This window comes from Amblyraja radiata, chromosome 7 (assembly GCF_010909765.2).
Source record: "Amblyraja radiata isolate CabotCenter1 chromosome 7, sAmbRad1.1.pri, whole genome shotgun sequence".
NCBI classification, from domain to species: Eukaryota; Metazoa; Chordata; class Chondrichthyes; order Rajiformes; family Rajidae; genus Amblyraja; species Amblyraja radiata.
The window spans coordinates 44,139,393-44,162,218 of record NC_045962.1 but is presented as its reverse complement, the minus strand read 5'-3'; the positions used below and the strand labels follow the sequence as shown (position 1 = coordinate 44,162,218).

The following is a 22,826-nucleotide window of genomic DNA, read 5'->3' as shown; positions in this document are numbered from 1 at the left end:
GAGTGAACGGGTCATTTTCAGAATGGCAGGCAGTGGCGAGTGGAATGCCGCAAGGCTCGGTGTTGGGGCCGCAACTGTTTACCATATATATTAATGATTTGGAAGAGGGAATTAGGAGCAACACTAGCAAGTTTGCGGATGACACAAAGCTGGGTGGCAGTGTGAACTGTGAAGAGGATGTTAGGAGGTTGCAGGGTGACCTGGACAGGTTGAGTGAGTGGGCAGATGCAATATAATATAGATAAATGTGAGGTTATCCACTTTGACGGCAAAAACAAGGGGGCAGATTATTATCTCAATGAGGTTAGGTTAGGTAAGGGGGAGGTGCAGCGAGACCTGGGCGTCCTTGTACACCGGTCACTGAAAGTTGGCTTACAGGTACAGCAGGAAGTAAAGAAAGCTAATGTAAGGTTGGCCTTCATAACAAGAGGATTTCAGTATAGGAGTAAAGAGGTTCTTCTGCAGTTGTATATGGCTCTGGTGAGACCACATCTGGAGTATTGTGCACAGTTTTGGTCTCCTAATTTGAGGAAGGATTGTTTGTGATTGAGGCAGTGCAGCGTAGGTTCACGAGATTGATCTCTGGGATGGCGGGACTGTCATATGAGGAAAGATTGAAAAGACTAGGCTTGTATTCACTGGAGTTTAGAAGGATGAGGGGGGTTCTTATAGAAACATATAAAATTATAAAAGGACTGGCCAAGCTAGATGCAGGAAAAATGTTCCCAATGTTGGGCGAGTCCAGAACCAGGGGCCAGTCTTAGAATAAAGGGGAGGTCATTTAAGACTGAGGTGAGAAAAAACGTTTTCACCCAGAGTTGTGAATTTATGGAATTCCCTGCCACAGAGGGCAGTGGAGGCTAAGCCACTGGATGGATTTAAGAGAGAGTTAGATAGAGCTCTAGGGGCTAGTGGAGTCAAGGGATATGGGGAGAAGGCAGGCAGGGGTTATTGATGAGGGACGATCAGCCATGATCACAATGAATGGCAGTGCTGGCTCGAATGGCCTCCTGCACCTATTTTCTATGTTTCTATGTTTATTTGAAGCAGAAATAATATGTGAATGCTTCATTGAGCATAATTCTGACTGGTAGCTATGCACTTCGTCCGAGCACATTATCACATGCGTTATGCAAGCCGTCTTATATGACCACCTAAACTGTCATTTGGCAACCTAAAAACCTAGGTTGCCCGGCTGACAACAGAGAAAAAGAATTAAGTGTATATGACAATAAACACAACTTGACAAATGATACACTTTAAAGAAGAGAGAAGGGCGAGTGGTTTAGAAGAGGAATGCCAGAATGTTGTGTCTGGGCAAAGGACAACACAGCCAGTGGCAGAACACTTTAAACTGGAGATGGAATAGCCGCTAAATTAATTATATTAAACCATTAACGTGCCAAAAAACATTAAATAGCATCTTACATAAATGTTATCATACAAACATTTAACACTGAACTATATAGAAAATGTAATTGTACAAATGATCAAAATATTAATGGGTTATAAGGCTTGAAAACATTTTAGAACTAAAAGCCTTGGCAGCTGAAATTCCAGCAACCAATCAGTATAAAGAAAAAGCGAACGAAGTGATGGCTGCATAAACTGTATGTAAATTCTTATCTTTATTCATGATTTATATGTAAAAATATATTTAATCTGAGGAACAGGGGTGCCAGATAGCGGGAAAACGGGTGTAACAGCAAGAGAGAGGGGGCAGATGCCAGTGGGAGACAGGGGAGAGCGCTCACAGAACCGCGCCTCATCCACAGCCCGGGTCGAGCCCGTGTGCCGAGCACCGCTGGCGACGCCAAGCCGCCGTTGGACCGTCCAGTTAACCCCTGCCCGTCCGTCCCCCTTCGTCTTCCCCGGGTAGTCAGAGACGCCCGGGGTGCGTGCGGGGTGCTGTGGCGGCTCGGCTGGACGGGCAGCATCCCCGGAGAAAAGGAATGGGTGACGTTTCCGGTCGAGACCCTTCCCCAGAGATGTTGCCTGGCCTGCCACGGCGCTCCATGTGCGTCCCCGCCAGTGGCCGGTTCTCGGCCCCCGTCGCCACCAAACCTCAACATCTGAGTCACAACATCCTCCACCAGCAGGGCCTTTGATGCCGGAAGACTACAAGCAGCTCCAGTGGAACTGATTGCCTAGCCCAGCTCCGACTGACTCACTGTTTGTAATAACATGCCCTCCACCGAGGGGGCAAACTGACAGCCACTGGACAGGGAGAGAGGTGCGGCTGGTGGTCGTCGTTCCCCCCCCCCCCTCGCTGGCTGCGAGCCCGGCCCAACAACTCCGGCCGCCTCCGGGACACCCGGGGGGACAGCCCAGCGGCGGCTCGGCAGCACCTGCTCGCCGTAGACCCGCGCCGACCCCGACCACATGGAGCAGCACGAAGCATAAAGCACTCACTGAAACGAAGGTCTGATAACCAAAGATAACACACAATAGATCCGCACTCTCCAATGTTTATCTTCAGTGACCGATGACCTGGGCATGCGCAGTCGGAATACCGAACTCGCTTATTAAGCAGTCAACAGGAGATGGCAACTCCAGGAACATCATATCCTCAATGACATTAAAGTGAAGCTGAAACATTCACACATGCATTCAGCGAAAAGTGCAGAGTGGCTGATCCATTTCAGGTCTGTACAAGTAGGTCTACCATAATGTGTATTTACGCAACACAAATTGGATATAATGTGATTGATAAATTGAGGAACATTATTGGTATTACATGGGCCAAATTGGTTATAACATGACTTTGACCATGAACCAGAGAACCACTTTGGAGACTGACAAACAGAAAAAAAGCTTTCTTTGAGAAAGAAAGTCTGAGGGGAAAAAAACGTTCCATGTATCCTCCTTGTAGTAATCATACACCATTTTCTCTTAAGAACAGTTTTTCAGTTTCACCGGAGGCCATTGGAATTGACAAGCAATTGACACATGCAATGATACTTTATAATGTAACAAAACGCCTTTCGTATTTTTAGTTTGCAATAACAAAAATAAACGTATAGTTGTTAAAAACACCTTTATTTTGGAAAACCTTGAAAGAGAACAACATTGTTATTGCAAGCCTTAAACTTTCTTGTCCCCAAACTCTATCTCCCCATTGACACATTTATTTTTACAGTCATATTGTGATACCATGTGGAAACAGGCTCTTCGGCCTAACTTGCCCACTCCGGCCAACATGTCCCAGCTACATTACTCCCACCTGCCTGCGCTTGGTCCATATCCCTTCAAACTTGTTCTATCCATGTACCTGTCTAAATGTTTCTTAAACAGTTGGGATAGACCCAGCCTCAAGTACCTCCTCTGGCAGTTTGGTCGATACACCCACCACCCTTTGTGTGAAAAAGTTAACCCTCAGATTCCTATTAAATCTTTTCCCCTTCACCTTGAACCTATGTCTGGTCATCGATTTCCTTACTCTGGGCAAGAGATTCTGTGCATCTACCGGACCTACTCTCATGATTTTATATACCTTGGAAAGACCACCCCTCATCCTCCTACACTACAAGGAATAAAGACCCATCCTACTCAACCGCTCCCTATGGCAACATCCTCGTAAATCTTCTCTGAATCCTTTCAAGCTTGACAATATCTTTCCAATAAGCGGTGCCCAGAACTGAACACAATATTCCAAATGCGGTCTCACCAACATCTTATACAACTGCAACATGACCTCCAAACTTCTATACTCAATACTCCCACTGATGAAAGCCAATGTGCCAAAAGCCTTTTTGACCACCTTATCTACCTGCGGCTCGACCTTCAAAGAACCATGCACCTGCACTCCTAGATCCCTCTTCTCTACAACACTACCCAGAGGCCTACCATTCACTGGTCCCTTGTTAGACATCCCAAAATGCAACACCTCACATTTCTCTGTATTAAATTCCATCAACCATTCCTCAGCCTGGCCAATCGATCAAGATCCTGCTGCAATCTTTCACAACCATCTTCACTATCTGCAAAACCACCCACTTTTGTATCATCAGCAAACTTGCTAATCTTGCCCTGTATGTTCTCATCCAAATCATTGATATAGATGACAAACAGTAACAGGCCAGGCACCGAACCTTGAGGCACACCACTAGTCACAGGCCACCAGTCCAAGTAGCAACCTTCCACCATCACCCTCTGCTTCCAACCATGAAGCCAATTTGCTATCCATTCAGCTATCTCTCCTTGGATCCCATGCGATCTAACCTTCCAGATCAGCCTATCATGCAGAACCTTGATGAATGCCTTACTGAAATCCATGTATACAACATCTACAGCTCTGCCCTCATCAACCTTTTTGGTCATGTCTTCAAAAAACAATCAGGTTGTGCATGTAACCAAGCTGTTGCTGTTATGTGGTTCGTGGGCATTAACACTATTTAAAATAATTCTGAGAGATCAATAACCATTAACTATCTCCACAAAATCCTTTAAATTTAAGGAAAGGACAAGTGAGCCAATGTCATGCCTTCTCCCTGACCAACATCCTCTGGCATTGAGGCCCCAATTTAGATCAGCTGGCTACCTCAACAGCATGACTATCACCAAGTTTCTGAAGTAAGCGCTCTCTTCCGAGCTCCATCATGGAAAGGGATTACTAGCCTGAAAGTTCCTAGCCTGAAAGTTAACACTCCCAGGCAGTTATTTGAGAAGAACAACAGGGAGTTTCTCCGTAACATGTTGGCCATTTTTTGTTTGTTATCCCACATAGCTGTAAAACAGATGATTACGTCACAATCACAATGCTGCTGTGTCTTTGACGTGCAGAGTCTGGTTGAAGCATTTCTCACATTACAACAAAGCGTGCTTTATTTACTATACAGTTTTACTATATTTACTATACTATACTATACTATATATGTTGCCTGGGTTTCAGCAACTAGGTTACAGAGAAAGGTTGAATAAGTTAGGCCTTTATTCTCTGGAGCGCTGAAGGTTAAGGGGGGACTTGATAGAGGTCTTTAAAATGATGAGAGGGATAGACAGAGTTGACGTGGACAAGCTTTTCCCATTGAGAGTAGGGAAGATTCAAACAAGAGGGCATGACTTCAGAATTAAGGGACAGAAGTTTAGGGGTAACATGAGGGGGAACTTCTTTACTCAGAGAGTGGTAGCTGTGTGGAATGAGCTTCCAGTGGATGTGGTGGAGGCAGGTTCGATTTTATCATTTAAAAATAAATTGGATAGGTATATGGATGGGAAAGGAATGGAGGGTTCTCTGAGTGCGGGTAGATGGGACTAGGGGAAAATAATTGTTCGGCACGGACTTGTAGGGCCGAGATGGCCTGTTTCCGTGCTGTAATTGTTATCTGGTTATATGGTTATACAGCTTTGGGATGTCTTGAAGAGTGAAATAAAATCCACAATAAGTTTTAAGCTTATAGGACGTGGACACAGAACAGTCAGAAATATCACTTCCACTAATGTACAAGTATTCTTCGTCAGTAAAAGCAACTTCCATTCACTATATACTATACACATATATACATATACTACTCCACTGTCAGAAAGAGGCCCAATGCAAATTGGAGGAACAGCACATTATATTTCACTTGGGCAGCTTTATAACCCAGCGGTATGAATATTGACTTCTCTAACTTCAAATAACCCTTGATTTCCCTCTCTCTCTGTCCCTCCCCCACCCTAGTTCTCCGACCAGTTTCACTGTCATCCAGATTAATGTTATGCCTCGTTGTCACCTTCCCCTCAGATAAAAATGAACCACTACATTTCTTTGATCATCATTTGCTTTGATCTGACATTTTCACACCTTACCCTTCCATATCTCCCTCTCCCGACTCTCAGTCTGAAGATGGGTCTTGACCCGAAATGTCACCCATTCCTCTTCAGAGATGCTGCCTGTACTCGCTGAGTTACTCCAGCATTTTATGTCTGTTTATAAATGATCTTTGATTCTGAAATGTCTTGAGGTGTTTTACATTAATACTCAAAATTCAATATCCTGCCCACAAGCAAATATTAGGAAGATGCTCATGTTTGGTCAGTTTGTAAGAAGCACTTTAAAGGAGGATTACGGAGGCAATTTCAGAGCCCTGGGCTAGAGTAGCTGAAAGGGTAAAAATGGAGCAATTAAAACCAGGACCATGAGATGTCAGTTATAATTAACTTCTTCAACCTCAGGCAATTCAATTTCGATTCAGGGGGAGTGGGAGTATAAAGGCCATTCCAAATGCCATTGGATAGAATGCAAATTTTAAAACTTGGGTGCTTCTTGACAATATTCTGTATAATTCAGCAAGTTTTGAACAGTGGAGTGTGCAGAAAACAAACTCCTGTACGATCTTAGCAAGCCAGACAGCAACTGTGGAGGTCGAGGGATTGTTGACACTTCAGGTTGAAACTCTTATCAGAACTTACTTGTGAACTGGACTTTGTATGTTTATTTGGTATGGATAATGGGAGTCTGGCCCAGATGAACAGGGCTCAAATCAATTTTGGAAGAAAAGAAGCAAAGTAATATTGTTCCGTCTTTTCTTGACACTACACTAACACCAATTAGTGTTGCTGCTACTGTATTGCACAAAATCAAAAATTAGAGCAAGGAACCAAATGCAGCAGCTCCTAGTATTCTCTGCTGTTTTCCCTTAACACTTCCACACACAAAGCTGCCACGCCATATGCCTGTGCATTTTAAACTATTTTACAAAAATCCTGCTTATTGACAAGCCAGTGAAAAGTACCAAGTTCTCAATAGCAGAATACTGCGCATCATATAAAGCTGTATAGATTCTCTCATGCTGCAGCTCTCGTTCTCAGAAGGGAGTGTGTTTTTTCTTCTGGGAGAGACGCCAGAGCAAGGGGGCATTACATTGAAATAGGCTACCTAAGAAAGCATGGTGGAAATACAGACTCTTTTCCTTGAAAAGTAGTCCAGGCTGACGCCAAATTGAAAAATTCAAAATTGTGATTCAACAAATCAAATTACTGGACATATCTGGGTCATGTTCCAGACCACCCAATCGAGATTCAAGACCTGACATTTTTCGTGCACACTGAGCTCTCGCCCAAAATTCCCATGTTCCGCCTGTGCCAATAGACTGTTAAACAAACAGTTTCTTGCGAGGTTATGAACAGCCGACCTATGGACAGCCCATACATAGAAATTAGTATTTGGGGATTTGCCACCCGTGGCAGGGCTGCAGGCATCTTCAGCCGTGTGGGAACTCAGTTCGCGCCCTCGTTTCCAACTTGCAAATTGTCGAGGTTACGAACAGTTCACAAAAACAGAACCCTATCATCACCAAGGGAGGAACTGCATCTAGGCGAAACAATTCCAGTTCAAGCACAGGAAGCTTTGCCGGAATACATTGACACATGTTCGACCACCTCAAAAAGACAGATAAATATCCCAGCAAAACCCTCTCATTTTAACTTGGTGATGTGACAGGAAAACACAAGTTTATTTATGTGGCAATTTTTCCTTAGTATTAACAAGACAGGTGCCATTAGTATAAATTATGAAGAAATATTGAAGACAAAATAAAGTCCCGAGTGATTCAATTTGTGATGCTATTCTGTGACAAAGCAGAAGGTGTTTATAGACCAGTTAGCCTAATATCGGTACAGGTGCACAACCTTTTATCCGAAGATCCAAATGACGAAAACCCCCGAATAACGGACATTTTTTCGGTCCTTGAAGAAAGGTCCTTGAAAACGTTCACCGAGGGCGGCCCGCAGAGGTGACAGCGGAACCTCCGGTCGGTCCTCGAAGAAAGGGGAACTAAATCCCCATTCATAAAAGAGAAGGTGAGGGTATATTGCGCGGGAGGGTTAATAATTGACAATATGCTGCTGCCTGCCCGCTGAGTTAAAAAGTTCCCACGGTAGACTCACGATACACAGTGTATCGTGAGTCTTGCGTGGGAACGTTTTAACTCAGCGGGCAGGCAGCAGCAGATTGTCGCTCCCTTCAATTTCACCCCACCTACACCCCTCTGCTTCCCGGCCATGTGTGTGACCCCTTCCCTCCCCTCTTCAGCTCCCCGCCCATTGCACCGGCGCGGGGGCTTTGCACTGTCTTCACGTCGGCAATGCCAGCAGGTCAGTGACAGTCACCGGAGACGTCAGGACCAACGGGACACCGACCCCCAGGCCCACTGCAAGCAAGGAGATCCCAGAGACCCACAGCCAGCAGCAGCCCAGCCCCGTTCCAACTCCAGAGGAAAACTGCAAACTGGCCGGAGACGTCAGGACCACCAGAAGCCGTTCCCCGATGGGCCGCTACGGCGACAAGTGGCAGTTCGCCCACAGCCCGAGCTGTGCCCCCTCATCGGGACACCGACCCCCAGGCCCACTGCAAGCACGGAGATCCCAGATCAGCAACTCCAGCCCAGCCCTGCTCCAACTCCAGAGGAACACGCTCCCCGTATGGGCAGAAGCTGATGGTGTGCAAGGTACGTCTTGTTCTTGGGGTCGCGCAGCTCGGGCTGTGGGCGAACTGCCACTTGTCGCCGTAGCGGCCCATCGGGGAGCGGATTCCTCTGGAGTTGGAGGGGGGTATTGTGCTGTTTGATCGCCCCCTACTATCCCAGGGACAGGGAGACAGGACGTTCACCGAGGGCGGCCCGCAGAGGTGACAGCGGAACCTCCGGTCGGTCCTCGAAGAAAGGGGAACTAAATCCCCATTCATAAAAGAGAAGGTGAGGGTATATTGCGCGGGAGAGTAGGAATCCCAAGACAAAGTTGAGTGAGCGTTCACCGAGGGTGGCCCGCAGAGGTGACAGCGGAACCTCCGGTCGGTCCTGGAAGAAAGGGGAACTAAATCCCCTTCATAAAAGAGAAGTGGAGGGTATATTGCCCGGGAGGGTATATCGCCTACCTGGAAGAAACCGGACATTTTTTCCAGGATGTCGTCTGCACACCAAAGCTCACCAAAGCTCATGTTTGGCGCTAAACATGGCACGCCAAAGCTCACGTTTGGCGCCAAACGCACGTCGCCTCTGCTGCACACGGATATAAGAGTGTGAAAATGTCGCCTTAGGCCGCCTAAGGGCATGTAGTCCCGCTAGGGTGAAATGAGTGCGAAAAGTGATTCAATGCTGCGGTCACATTTACAAATTCAGGAATTCATTCAACACACTGCATTTCATACAGACATTTATTCTGCAAGAAAAAACTACATTGAAGACTCAAACTCACGACCGAGGAACTGACGGGATCAAGGCGCAAACTCGCGACCTTGCGGATATGTGCCGAGCACTCTACCACTGAGCCAGCCATTAAAATCTACGCAAAAAAATTTCCATTCCGAAGGCCGACAAATTCCGAATTACGAAAAGTGTCTGGTCCCAAGGCTTTCGGATAAAAGGTTGTGCACCTGTAGTGGGGAAGATGCTGGAGTCAATTAAAAAATATGAAATAGCAGCACATTTGGATAGCAGTAGCAGTAGTTGGCATGGATTTACGAAGGGTAAATCGTGCTTATCTAATCTTCTGGAATATTTTGAGGATGTAACTATGAAAATGGACAAGGGAGAGTCAATGGATGTAGTGGACTTTCAGAAAGCATTCGATAAGGTCCCACATAGGAGATTAGCGGGCAAAATTAGAGCATATGGTATTGGGGGTAGGGTGCTGACACGGATAGAAAATTGGTTGGCAGACAGGAAACAAAGAGTAGGGATTAACGGGTCCCTTTCTGAATGGCAGACAGTGACCAGTGGGGTACTGCACGGCTCGGTGCTGGGACCGCAGCCATCTACAATATACATCAATGATTTAGATGAACGGATTCAAAGTAACATTAGCAAATTTGCAGATGACACAAAGCTGGGTGGCAGTGTGGCTGGACCACTGTATTAGTACAGCTGATGCACATGCCTCATTGGGGTGTATAAGCATTTTGTATGGGGCAGCAATGACTGATCATATACCTGTTGCTATAACAATAAATGTTGAATACCTACCTGTGGTGTCCAGAGATAGAAATAGCTTTAACACAGAAAAACTGGATTGGTCAACCCACACAAAGGAAGACATCTTAGCCTATTATGCCCATACAGATAAATCCTTAAGCAATATTCAACTACCTAAAGATGCAATGATGTGTAGTAATGTTAATTGTAAGGATATGAAGCTTAGGAGAGATATCTGCTCCATGTATAATGATATAGTAAGCGCTTTATATGTAGGCAGTAAGCCCTACTGCAAGCATGAAAACAAGACACATAACATCAGGCCTGGCTGGAATAAGTATGTAGCTGAGTATCATGCTGAAGCCCGTGAAGCCACTAAATCATGGGCTATGGCAGGTAGACCCAGACAGGGGCCTGTGTTTGAGTACAAGAAGCTCACGAGTGTAAGATAAGTATGCTGTCCGTTTCATCTGTAAAAATGAGCAGGCTATGAGGGCTGATTCCATGGCTAAGCTGCTGCTAAGTAACAATGCTACTGTTTTTTGGAAAGAAATGCGAGCTCTTAACAGTTGCAAAATATCTCTACCATGCACTGTAGATGGAATCTCCGGAACAGCTAATATCGCGAAGTTATGGCGACAACATTATAGTACTTTATTCAACTGTGTCCAAGGTGATTTGTATAGGTGAACAATATTGAGAGTAATGACTCAATGGTGATTATATCACATGAGGTGTATCATGCCATGAACAAGCTGTCCAACAACAAAGCAAGTGGCTTGAATCATATTTCTGCTGAACATCTTAAGTATGCGAATATGAGGATAGCTCCTCTCCTTGCTATTTGCTTTACTGGTTTATGATTCATGGCTTGTTACCTGTCTCAATGTTGTCCATTCTGCTAGTGCCGATCATTAAGGACAAGGCTGGTAGAGCAGGCAGCCTAAATAATTACAGGCCCATAGCTTTAGCCAGCATATTGTCAAAAGTCTTAGAAAGAATTCTGCTGGATAGAGTAAATGAGTTTAACTCCACAGATAACCAGTTTGGTTTTAAAGCTAAACATGGCACTGACTTGTGCATATATGCCCTAAAGCAGATTGTAAACAAATACAGAGGCAAAAACTTTTCAATTCATATGTGCTTCCAAGTAGGAGTGAACGGATCATTTTCAGAATGGCAGGCAGTGGCGAGTGGAGTGCCGCAAGGCTCGGTGTTGGGGCCGCAACTGTTTACCATATATATATTAATGATTTGGAAGAGGGAATTAGGAACAACACTAGTAAGTTTGCGGATGACACAAAGCTGGGTGGCAGTGTGAACTATGAAGAGGATGTTAGGAGGTTGCAGTGTGACCTGGACAGGTTGAGTGAGTGGGCAGATGCGTGGCAGATGCAGTATAATATAGATAAATGTGAGGTTATCCACTTTAGTGGCAAAAACAAGGGGGCAGATTATTACCTCAATGGGGTTAGGTTAGGTAAGGGGGAGGTACAGCGACACCTGGGTGTCCTTGTACGCCATTCACTCAAAGTTGGCGTGCAGATATAGCAGGCAGTGAAGAAAGCTAATAGAATGTTGGCCTTCATAACAAGATGATTTCAGTATAGGAGTAGAGAGGTTCTTCTGCAGTTGTATTGGGCTCTGGTAAGACCACATCTGGAGTATTGCGTACAGTTTTGGTCTCCTAATTTGAGGAAGGACATCCTTGTGATCGAGGCAGTGCAGCATAGGTTCACAAGATTTATCCCTGGGTTGGCGGGACTGTCATATAAGATTGAAAAGACTAGGCTTGTATTCACTGGAGTTTAGAAGGATGAGGGGGGTTCTTATAGAAACATATAAAATTATAAAAGGACTGGACAAGCTAGATGCAGGAAAAATGTTCCCAATGTTGGGCGAGTCCAGAACCAGGGACCACAGTCTTAGAATAAAGGGTGTGCATTTAAGACTGAGGTGAGAAAAAACTTTTTCACCCAGAGTTGTGAATTTGTGGAGGGCAGTGGAGGCCAAATAACTGGATGGATTTAAGAGAGAGTTAGATAGGGCTCTAGGGGCTAGTAGAGTCAAGGGATATGGGGAGAAGGTAGGCACGGGTTATTGATTGGGGACGATCAGCCATGATCGCAATGAATGGCCGTGCTGGCTCGAAGGGCCGAATGGCCTCCTCCTGCACCTATTTTCTATGTTTCTATCCTACGAGATCATATGTATAAATTCATTTGCAGGATAAATGACTCTAAAAATGTAAATATCGTGGCTTTGTCAACCATAAGGTTTAGCACTACATGCTATGAATCCCGGTTGTGGAGACACTGGTATCACTGTCTCATTGTAGGACACTGATCTTCCTTTTTTATTCTGGATTTTAAATCATGTATTGTCCTTTTTTTTAGTATATAATTTATGATGCTTTTATAAGTGATATACTAAGATTTTATATGTATTTTATGGTGTTATAGTGCGTGGGTCTCAAAAGGAAGCACGAAGTCCAGTGTTTTGAGAGGCACCTTTTATTATGTTCCTCCCGGTTGTAGGGAAGACCAAACAAGAGAAAGATGGCACCCAAACCCCTGCCTTTAAACCCTCTGGCTAAGGGCCGCCTCCGGACTGAACCACTCCCGTGCCGAGGGGTTCGACAGTATTATGGCACGACCCTTGGGAGCCGCCACAGGACCCCCCCCCAGAACCAGAGGCACGAAACGCACCGGCGGGCGCACGACCCGGCCAGCCCGCGAGCGGAAGTCAGCCGATCGTGGGGCTTGCGGAGGCATAGGTGGAGGGACAGGTCGAGGGACCGGCGGGAGGACAGGTGGAGTGACAGGCGGAGGGAGCCGTGAAGGGGGGCGCCCTCGAGGCCGAGGTTGGGCAACCAGCACCGGCTGGTCAATGTCCAGGTGTGTCGGCTTCAAACGGTCAATCGACACTGCCTCCGGCCGGCCCCCCATGTCCAGGACAAAAGTCGACTGCCCGTGTTCCAGCACCCGGAACGGGCCCTCGTACGGCCTCTGGAGTGGCGTCCGGTGGGCATCACGGCGCAGGAAGACGTATGGGCAGTCCCTGAGGGCTGATGGCACGTGTGGGCGAAATGTCCCATGGCGCGATGATTGCCGTCTTGGGTACGTCATCCGGATGAACCGGGATCTGGTTATAAGCCCGTACCAGATCCACTTTTGAAAATATTGTGGCCCCAGCCAAATGGGCGGTGAAGTCCTGGATGTGGGGTACGGGGTATCGATCCGCTGTTGTTGCGGCGTTCAGCCGTCAGTAATCCCCGCAAGGTCGCCAGCCCCCGCTCGACTTAGGGACCATGTGGAGTGGGGACGCCCAAGGGCTGCTCGAAGGGCGGACGATCCCCAAGGTCTCCATTGTGCGGAATTCCCGCCGTGCCAGACGCAGTTTATCCGGCGACAGTCGGCGTGCTCGTACATGGAGTGGTGGGCCGATAGTCTGGATAAAATGCACCACTCCGTGGCTGGGGGTCGATGATCGAAACTGCGGGGTCAGAATGTCTGGGAACGCGGCCAAGATCCGTGCGAAGCGGGAGTCCACGGACGTCAGGGGCTGTCCCACCAGTTGATACAAACGCAACATGATCGGCTCCATTGTAGCGGCGTTGACCAAACGATGACGCCTGACGTCCACCATGAGGGAATGCGCCCGGAGGAAATCGGCCCCGAGCAATGGCTGGGAGACGTCGGCAATGGTAAACCGCCACGAGAAATGGCAGGAGCCGAACACGATCTGAACCATGCGCACTCCATATGTGCGATGGGGCTGCCATTCGCCGCGGTGAGGACGGGCCCCCGCTTACCGGAACGAATGTCGGCCAGCGAAGGGGGCAGGACGCTGAGCTCCGCTCCAGTATCCACGAGGAAGCGGGTCCCGGAGCGCCGATCCCAGGCGAAAAGACGGTGAATTTGGCCAGCTGCCGCGGGGACTATTGGCATCCGGCCCAGGCGTTTCCCGGGAACGTGCACGGCTGGCGGCATTGTCGTGCTGCAGCACCCCAGCGCTGATGGAAATAGCATCAGCGCCTCAAGTTTGTGTTACTTGGAGCTTGCCTGCTCCTGCTGGTGGTGCCTGCAGCTTGCTGGCGCTGGACTGCAGGTGCAGTACCCCTCACTGCCGCTGGGGGCGATCGAGCGGGCCGTCGGGCTGGAGCTGTCACTCCTTCCACAGCTCCCCCGCCCCACCGGAGGAAATCGGGAGCTGCCGGGGTGACGTCATCAGGGCGCGCCATCCACAGCGCGTCGGCGCGCCTCCCGAGGTCAGCAAAGGAGGCGTCTGTGAGCTGCAGACGGATGTAGGCCGGCAGCAGATGCAGGTATGTATACTCGAACAACAGGCACGGCGTGTGCCCATCCATGAGAGCCACCATCTCCTTTAGGAGGCTAGATGGCCGTCGGTCGCCTAGGCCCTCCATATGCAGGATCCTAGCAGCACGCTCCATCCTGCTTAGGCTATAAATCTGGAGCAGGAGCTCCTTAAGGCCGAGATACTTATCAGTGTCCGGGGGGGCTGCGAGGAAGTCCGTGACCTCTTCAACCGTGTCCTGGTCGAGGGCCCCCACCAGGTAATAGAAGCGGGTGGCATCGACCGAGATGCCCCGCAGGTTGAACTGGGCCTCCGCCTGCTGGAACCAGATGAACGGCCGGGTGGTCCAGAAGTTGGGCAGTTTCAACGAGACCGCGTCCAGAGACAGGGCCGGGCCAGCCTGTGAGGAGGTAGGGCTTTCTCTTCTCTCCATCATGACGCCAATGGAGCGTCGGGGTCACCAATGTAGTGCGTGGGTCTCAAAAGGAAGCACGAAGTCCAGTGTTTTGAGAGGCACCTTTTATTATGTTCCTCCCGGTTGTAGGGAAGACCAAACAAGAGAAAGATGGCACCCAAACCCCTGCCTTTAAACCCTCTGGCTAAGGGCCGCCTCCGGACTGAACCACTCCCGTGCCGAGGGGTTCGACAATATGATGGCACGACCCTTGGGAGCCGCCGGTGTTTTTATATGCAATGTATTTTTATGTAATGTTGTCCCTTGTCTGGACCTTGGGTCCGAAATAAAGTTTATTAATTAACTTATTAATGGTTTGGACATGCAAGAGGCAGGAAACATGTTCCCGATGTTGGGAGAGTCCAGAACCAGGGGCCACAGTTTAAGAATAAGAGGTAAGCCATTTAGAACAGAGATGAGCAAATACCTTTACACAAAGAGAGTTGTCAGTCTGTGGAATTCTCTGCCTCAGAGGGCGGTAACCGGTTCTCTGGATGCTTTCAAGAAAGTTAGATAGAGCTCTTAAAGATAGCAGAGTCCAGGGATATGGGGAGGAGACAGGAATGGGGTACTGATTGTGGATGATCAGCCACGATCACATTGAATGGCGGTGCTGGCTCGAAGGGCCGAATGGCCTACTCCTGCACCTATTGTCTATTGTGTTAGCTTCCTCCTAGGACTCAGAGAAATCAGCTGCCAGTTGAGTGCCAATATGCATAGTACAATATGAACTGACCCAATTGAGAAATCTAACCTATTGTGTAATGGAACGATGTCCAACCAGGGAACCATACAAGTCAAAGACAATTCAGACCATTGCTGGATTTACATCCTTTCCATTCTATCAAAGCCCTTTGAAGATCCTGCCAAAATGGAACAAGGATTAAAATCAATCATAAATATATATATTATATATAATATCTCACTCCGTACAAACCCCTGGATAAAATAAAATAGCGGGAATTGTCAAATCCACTTCAGTTCCATATTTAGATTCATCTACAGTATTTGTAACCATGTATGATTAGCTCGCAAGTGTTTTCCAAGTTAATTTTTGCATATTTCTTTATAGGGCAAAGGGCAGCATTTAATTTTCCCCACTCACCTCCTTCCCCTAGTGACCACCAGGGCACCCCCCCCCCCCCCCCACCCCACCCCCTACAATCTACAGACTAACGCAGATCAGGAACTCACTTTATGGGAAACTTTCAAGCAGTAAACCACATCTCACCACTTATACATACAAGACCACATATACATACTAGAGTGTTATCCACTGCATTCTTTAATTTCAGCACCCAATACATGAACAGCATCAAACATTCAAGGATATGAAACTGATGCATAACTGTTCTTCACAATTTCACATCCAATCTGCCAATAACATAAGTACTCAGAGCAAAAGGCCATTTGGCCACCTTAACACAATATTCCTGCATTATCCCATATTCCTCAAAAATTCAGAGAGCTATCAATTTTGATTTTGAATGCCATCATGTTTTTATGTTTTAATGTTAAACTTCTTCTTTAATGCTATGTTGTATTTTTATTAGTGTGCTGCAAAGACATCTGAATTTCCCCTGAAAAGGGGATTAATAAAGTATTTATTATTATTATTATTATTATCAATAAATAAGCAGCCAAAGCCATCCAGGGTAAACAATTATAAAGATCACCATCCTCTGAGTGAAGACATTTCTCATCTTATTCCTAAACAGCTGCGCCCTTATTCTGAGACTACGAGCCTTGTTCAGGATAAAACATCCTATCTGAAATCACCTCTCAATCTTCTGAACTCTAGACTTAAACCACTCAATCGCCCCTCAAGCGGCAAGCTCTCCATCCCTGGAAACAGTACGATGAACCTCCACTGCACTCCTAGGACAAGTACAAACAAAAAAGACACCTAGTGCTGGAGTTACTCTGCAGGTCAGACAGCATCCCTGGAATACATGTATAGGTGACTTTTTGGGTCAGGACCCTGTTTCTGACTGTCTAAAGAAGGGTCCTGGCCTGAAACATCACCTATTCATGTTCTCCAGGGCATGCTGCCTGATCCGCTGAGATATTCCAGCACTTTGTGTCTTTATTTTAAAATAAACCAGCATCTGCAATTCCTGGTTTCTACACATTACTTGAGGTGCAGTCTCACCGTGGTCCCACATAATCTCAGTACAATCTTTGTACTCCTGCGTTCAAATCCTCTTGTAATAAAGGATGACATACTTTTTACCTTCCTTGTCAAGTAATGCTCTTGTATCGTTGGCTTTCAGTAACCTGTGTACAAACATACTCTGGTCCATTGAACCCATCAACCCGACCAATTCATCACCTTTTTAAGAATACAGTTTTTCTGTTTCTACACAGAAGCAGGTGACCTCACATTTTTCCACATTACATTCCAGCCACTTAACATCATATCTTTATGCAGAATTTTAAGGGTAACGGTCACAAGCAAGGAAATAGTGAAATGCAGCTGTCAATGGTTTGAATTACTTGTATATATATGGTGCCACTAACAAGTTAAAACATTCTGAAGGGCTTCAAAGTAGCCATGTGAAACTAAATTTGTAAATGAGCAACATGAGATGTTAGGATGGATGATTAAAGTTTGAATAGAGTTTGAGGGACATCTCAAAAGAAGAAAAATAGTACGGTTAAGGACAGAAATTTCTTGGAAGCTGAAAGCACTGAACTAGAGTGAATCAATTAAAATCAGGGGGGTGCTTAAGAGACTCAAAATGGAGAAGCATTTATTTATCAAAGGGTGTAGGAAAGAACTGCAGATGCTGGTTTAAATCGGTAGACACAAAATGCTGGAGTCTGAAGAAGAGTCTCGACCCGAAAACGTCACCCATTCCTTCTCTCCAGAGATGCTGCCTGGACCGCAAAGTTACTCCAGTATTTATCAAAGGGCTTTGGTTCTGTAATCTCATTGAGCCCTTTGGAGAAGGAAGGTGGCCAGAGGGGAGCTAAAATTAGTAAGAATTTAACAATTAATTTGTCACTGATCCGGACGTCAGTGTAGGTCGCTTGGTATGGTTTCCAGGATATGAACACCCGTTTTGGGTGACCATTAACCTATGAATGATAGAACAAGGAAGGCAGGCAAGGAATGTGCAGAACTGTCAGGACTAGGGGCAATAATGGCATGAATGAGGGTAATGGAAAACAGGGTAAACAGCTGCAGAGTCAGACACTGTTACGGAGATGAAAATAGTAAATTTGAGTGATGGCATGGATTCGTAGCCGAGAGCTCATATAGGGGTCAAAAGTGACGCCAAAGTTGTGAACAATCTGGCTGAGCATCAGCATATTGCCTGGGAAAGTGACAGAATCAATGGTTAGGAAGCAAAGCCTATGGGTCCTTGCCTACCTGATATTCATTTGGAGAAAACTTCTGCTCATTCCATGCCAGTTAGGCACAGAAAGAGACTGGAGAGATCATGAGCCATAATGGCAAGGTACACATGGATGTTGCTGGTGTACGGTTTACGTTGTAAACAGAAAACATGCAAGTAGAAAATTGGAAGGGGCCAAAGATTATACTTTGGAGGACACCTGAGGCAATGATGCAAAAAGTCATTGCAGGCCATCCGCTTGCTGCAACAGATTCGGAATGGAAACAAACAAGCATTTGCTAATGGTGGAAAGCAACTTGGATGGTGTGGTCAATATCTCCAAAGACTACAGACAGTTCAGTAGCATATAGACTATATGAAAAATATAGAGGCAACTTCTGCTGTTGCACTTTGAATTCTCATTTGCAAATAATGTTTAATGTATGAATTTAGGACATGCTTTTATATAGCACCTCCAATTTATGAAAACATCTTACTGTTGGGTTAAGAAACAAACTTTTAATACTGAATGCTTTAGAGGATAACACAATTAACCGAAATATGTTTTGGAAGAGAAATGTTGAAGAGAATGCATGGCAGTTGAATGGAGGAGTGATGAAAAGTGGGGATGTTCTGTTGTGCACAAAATGAATTTTGGCAAAATTTCTCAGGGTTGATGACCTGGAAGGGCATACTGAGATAAGGAGAGCTAAGGCCACATGGAGAGGCGTTGACAGGTCGGCAACACATCTTGGTCAATTGGCACTGAGGCGTGAATGAAAGGGAGCCAGTGTATAACCAGAGTTAAGAGGGTACAAGTGGCTTGCCAGCAAATTATTAACATTGTGACATGAAAGGTGGACTCTCATAACAAAGTATTCAATAAAAATACATTTGCTTACATGATTCAGTCACTTCCCAAATATCCTATACAAGGAATAACATAGTTGACTCCAATCACCATCTTTCAGTTAGCCAGATGCTAACTTTTTCTCTAGTAAATTTAGGTAAACATTCTTCTCAACCTCGAGTTTTCCCATACAATACAAAGCCTGTAATGGGTTCTATGTACTATCCTCAGTATAATTGGACAGGCTGACTTGCCACCACTGTTTCTGAAGAACAAAATAAGGTAAGGCGGAAAACTTGAAAAATATATACATATTAAATATAAACTAAACCTTCATTCACCAATAAGTAACAGTCCAACAATTCCACCATTTAAAGGCCATCAGATCGCAGCAAGTAACATACACTTGTAATAAATACGTAGTCACAAAAAAATCTGAATCATTGCAATTTAGATATTAAAGTACAAAGCTGGTTTGATAGATTTCTTTGTACAATCAAATCACACAGAGTTCTGTTTTCATCTGAAAAGAACATCAATTTCTTAGTAAAAGTCTTAACTTTTACGCAAGTATAGAAAAAAGGGCACTCCCTTACTGATCCACATGCGACTACAATGAAAATCTCTCTCGCTATATGTTCTATAATATGTTTCTATATGATCTCTGTCTTGCTGGAAAAAAAATCTGCCTTCAATTCTTAGGGCACAATCTATAAGATCTACACAGATGCTGAGAGACTGCTTCACCCAGCTGCAGAGTAAAGAACTAGGATCACATCTTCAGGATAAGGGGATGGTTATTTCAGACAGAGGATAAGAAGAATTTTCTTCATTCCAAGGGTTGTGAATGTTTATAATTGTATACTTTCAAACGAGCTGCAGATGCTCAAGTATTAGCACATTCAAGTCAAGTGATCCACTGATTCTAAGACAATAATGGAACTGATGGATACCAAGAAGGTCAAGTTGAAGTTGCAATTCCGCCATGATCTTGTTCAATGACAGCATACACGAGGGGGCGATTCATGCTAGAAATGCATTTAATTGCAACTATCATCCATACACATAAAAATCTGTATTAATGCACGAGATGTCCTATGCAGCCAAACAGGAGAACTTTGCAGAGCATTAGTACTGCAAATGTTAAGGGGGAACAGTTACAAAGGAGATCTCCCCACAATGTACGATGACAAGTATAAGACTGACTTCACAGCTAAACCGAATCTATTGGAACCATAGTTTAAGAATCTAAATCAGTAAGATGTGCAAGGGACATCTCCACGGGTTATATGCATATGAGAGAGCTCTGCTCTGTAAACCGGAGAGGGGTGTGTAATCGTACCAGACTACTCTGTGTGTAACCCAGATCTGTGCTGAGAGGAAGCGAGGGAAGGAAGGGGACAGGTGAAGGTGAGGAGTGCATCCAACTCCGGGCGGGCAGGGCAGCGGTATAATGTTGCCAGAGAGAGGTGGGTGTCCCCCGTACAAGTAGCCGGCAACCGAGCCCTGCCTCCGACCCGCAACCCCCACACACCGGCCAGCAAACAATAGAAGCCGGGAATGGACCGGCTGACAGGCAGCGGGGCGCCCGAGGCCCCGGCCGGGGCCTGCGCTTGCAAGGCAGCTGGATCGGGCCGAAGGCCGGGCGAGGACTCTCCGCCCCTCGTCACAGGGTCAGTGGGCGTGAAACTCGGCACACAAAGGCGGATGGGAGCCCGGGGGAGGGGACGGGACCGGACCGGGTGGTTAGGCCGCGCGGCCTGCGGCCGCCAAATCACCCGAGCTAAAAAAAACCCCACCACAACGGGCCGCGGGGCCCGCCTCTCCCCACACCCACCGCCGGCGCGGCCTCCGCCCACCCACCCCATCACCTCGATGTTAAATTAATAAACACGCGTGGAAGGAAGAAAACAGGAAAAAAAATAAAACCCACCTCTCGATCCCCGGTCTAAATTTGTAAACCGCCGCCCGGCTCAGGGCGCCTGTTCCCGGGCGCCGCCTGCAACGAGAGCCCGTGGATGTGGGAGGCCTGTGCTGTGGAGGCGCTGTGGCGGAGGCTTGCCGTTGCTGGCTCGCTGTGCTGGCCGGGCTGGCTCCGGGCTGCGAGGGGCGGGCGGGCGGGCGGGAGCGGTGGGGGAGGGGTGGCCAAGGCAGCCCGAGCTAGAGAAGGGGAAGGCTGGGGGGAGGGAAGCAACCAGCAGGCCACCACTGCGCAGGCGCCACCGCTGCGCCGGGCGGGCGGGCGGGCGCCGCACACTCACTCGGTCGGCTCGATCTTTTTCCTCTCACTCAGTTGAAAGCAGATACTAGTATCTTTGGTTGAAAGCAGGGGCGCCCAGGTTGTGCCGCTCCAGTCTTCAGGTGAGCGGTGGACGAGGAAACAGTGGGTCGCTGCTGATGATTTTGGCTTTTATTTAGTTGAGAGGGTGTATTCCAGGTTTTTAAAGCTTTCGAGCATGTTTTCCCCTGATTAAAGGAAACATTTGTTCCGTAAAGCGCAACCGAAGTTGAACCGGTGAGAAAGATAAAACGCTCATTTAAAGTCGTTTTTTTTTTTAATAGCGAAACTTTTAGAGCACCGTCCTCGAACCAGTCCGTGGTTTGGAGAAGCGTCTCGATCCGAAAAGTTACCCATTCCCTCTCTCCAGAGATGCTGCCTGTCCCGCTGAGTTACTCCAGCTTTTTGTGTCTATCTTCGGCGTAAACCAGCATCTAGTGTTCCTTCCTACATACAGCAGAACACAAGCGGGTCAGGTAACGTCTCTGGAGGACACGGATAGGCGACCTTTCGCGTCGGATCCCTTCATCAGACTCTGCTCCTTCGCCCCGTTAACCAACACCAGCAGCCGAATAGAAGCATTATGACAGCCCCGGGAGCATTCTTGAAACAAGATAAACGAAACGATAGGTACTGAAGAAGGGTTTCGGCCCGAAACGTCGCCTATTTCCTTCGCTCCATAGATGCTGCTGCACCCGCTGAGTTTCCCCAGCAATTTTGTGTACCTTCGATAGGTACACACATTTATTGTGGGCAAAATAGTTTTGTTGCAACTGATTATTTTCCCTGGCAAGCCCTTCTTTCATTTTCGCTTTGTTTTTAATCTGTTTTGGCGAGTCGAGACGGTGAGTAAATAAAATTGTTTTATTTTGAACACGAAAACAACGAGATTACTCAAATCGATTGAGACAGTCAAAAGCATGATGTTGAATCCACACTGTGGCGCTAGAATGACTCAATACAGTAAAAAGCAAAGACACTACTCTAATCTTTGGTAAAAAGCAAAGATCTTAGAGCAGAGCAAGATGGGCTACACCTGCGAAATACAATGGGCTGACGTGTAGTACGCTACGGAGGGAATCCTGGGCATTTTTCTCCGCCCATTTTAGTAACCTGACCCGACTCGCAATGTAATCCAATGTAATCTTATAGCAGAGTTATAGGATGTTAGGTGTAATTCTGTTAGTTCTCACCTCTGTTAATGCTTGTCAAGAATAAAATTTGACTCTGGTAATAGTGTTTTTTTTAATGTTTTTTAAATAATTTCTTTTTAAATGGTTCATAGGCTGTGTTTGAGTAGATTTTGTGTTAACCGGAACCTAGCCGACCCGACCAGACTCGCAGGGTAATCAACGTTGCGGGGAAGTTTTTGTGTGTGATATAGGGTTCGATTCGTAATTATGTTAGTTCATAATTCTCTTAATTCTTGTTAAAGAAAAAAATGTTTATAAATTTTGCCTCTGGTAATTTTCCTTTTTAATGTTTTTAAAATCAGTTCTTTTTAATGGCTCATATGCTGTGTTTGAGTTGATTTTGTATTACACTTGCACTCTGTAATTCATTCATCTAATCACATTAATGTAATCACACTGTTCACATCTGCACTATTTGGGAAAATAATAGCAATATGAAGATTACAGTTGCTCTAGCCCTGAAATGTTACTTAAAGTTTTTGTGCTTATTTTCTATTTTCTAC

At 46.3% G+C, this 22,826-nt stretch overlaps 1 protein-coding gene across 3 annotated transcripts in view; it reads right to left on the bottom strand.

Annotated features, from left to right (window-relative positions):
• ino80d (INO80 complex subunit D) overlaps positions 1–20,974 on the bottom strand; it is a 106,996-nt gene extending 86,022 nt beyond the window's left edge. For all 3 annotated transcript variants that reach the window (XM_033024350.1, XM_033024349.1, XM_033024351.1), the window contains exon 1: positions 20,786–20,974. The gene's annotated coding sequence lies outside the window, so the exon portion shown is untranslated. The remainder of the gene's footprint in view (positions 1–20,785) is intronic.
• Between the last annotated feature and the right edge of the window lie 1,852 nt (positions 20,975–22,826).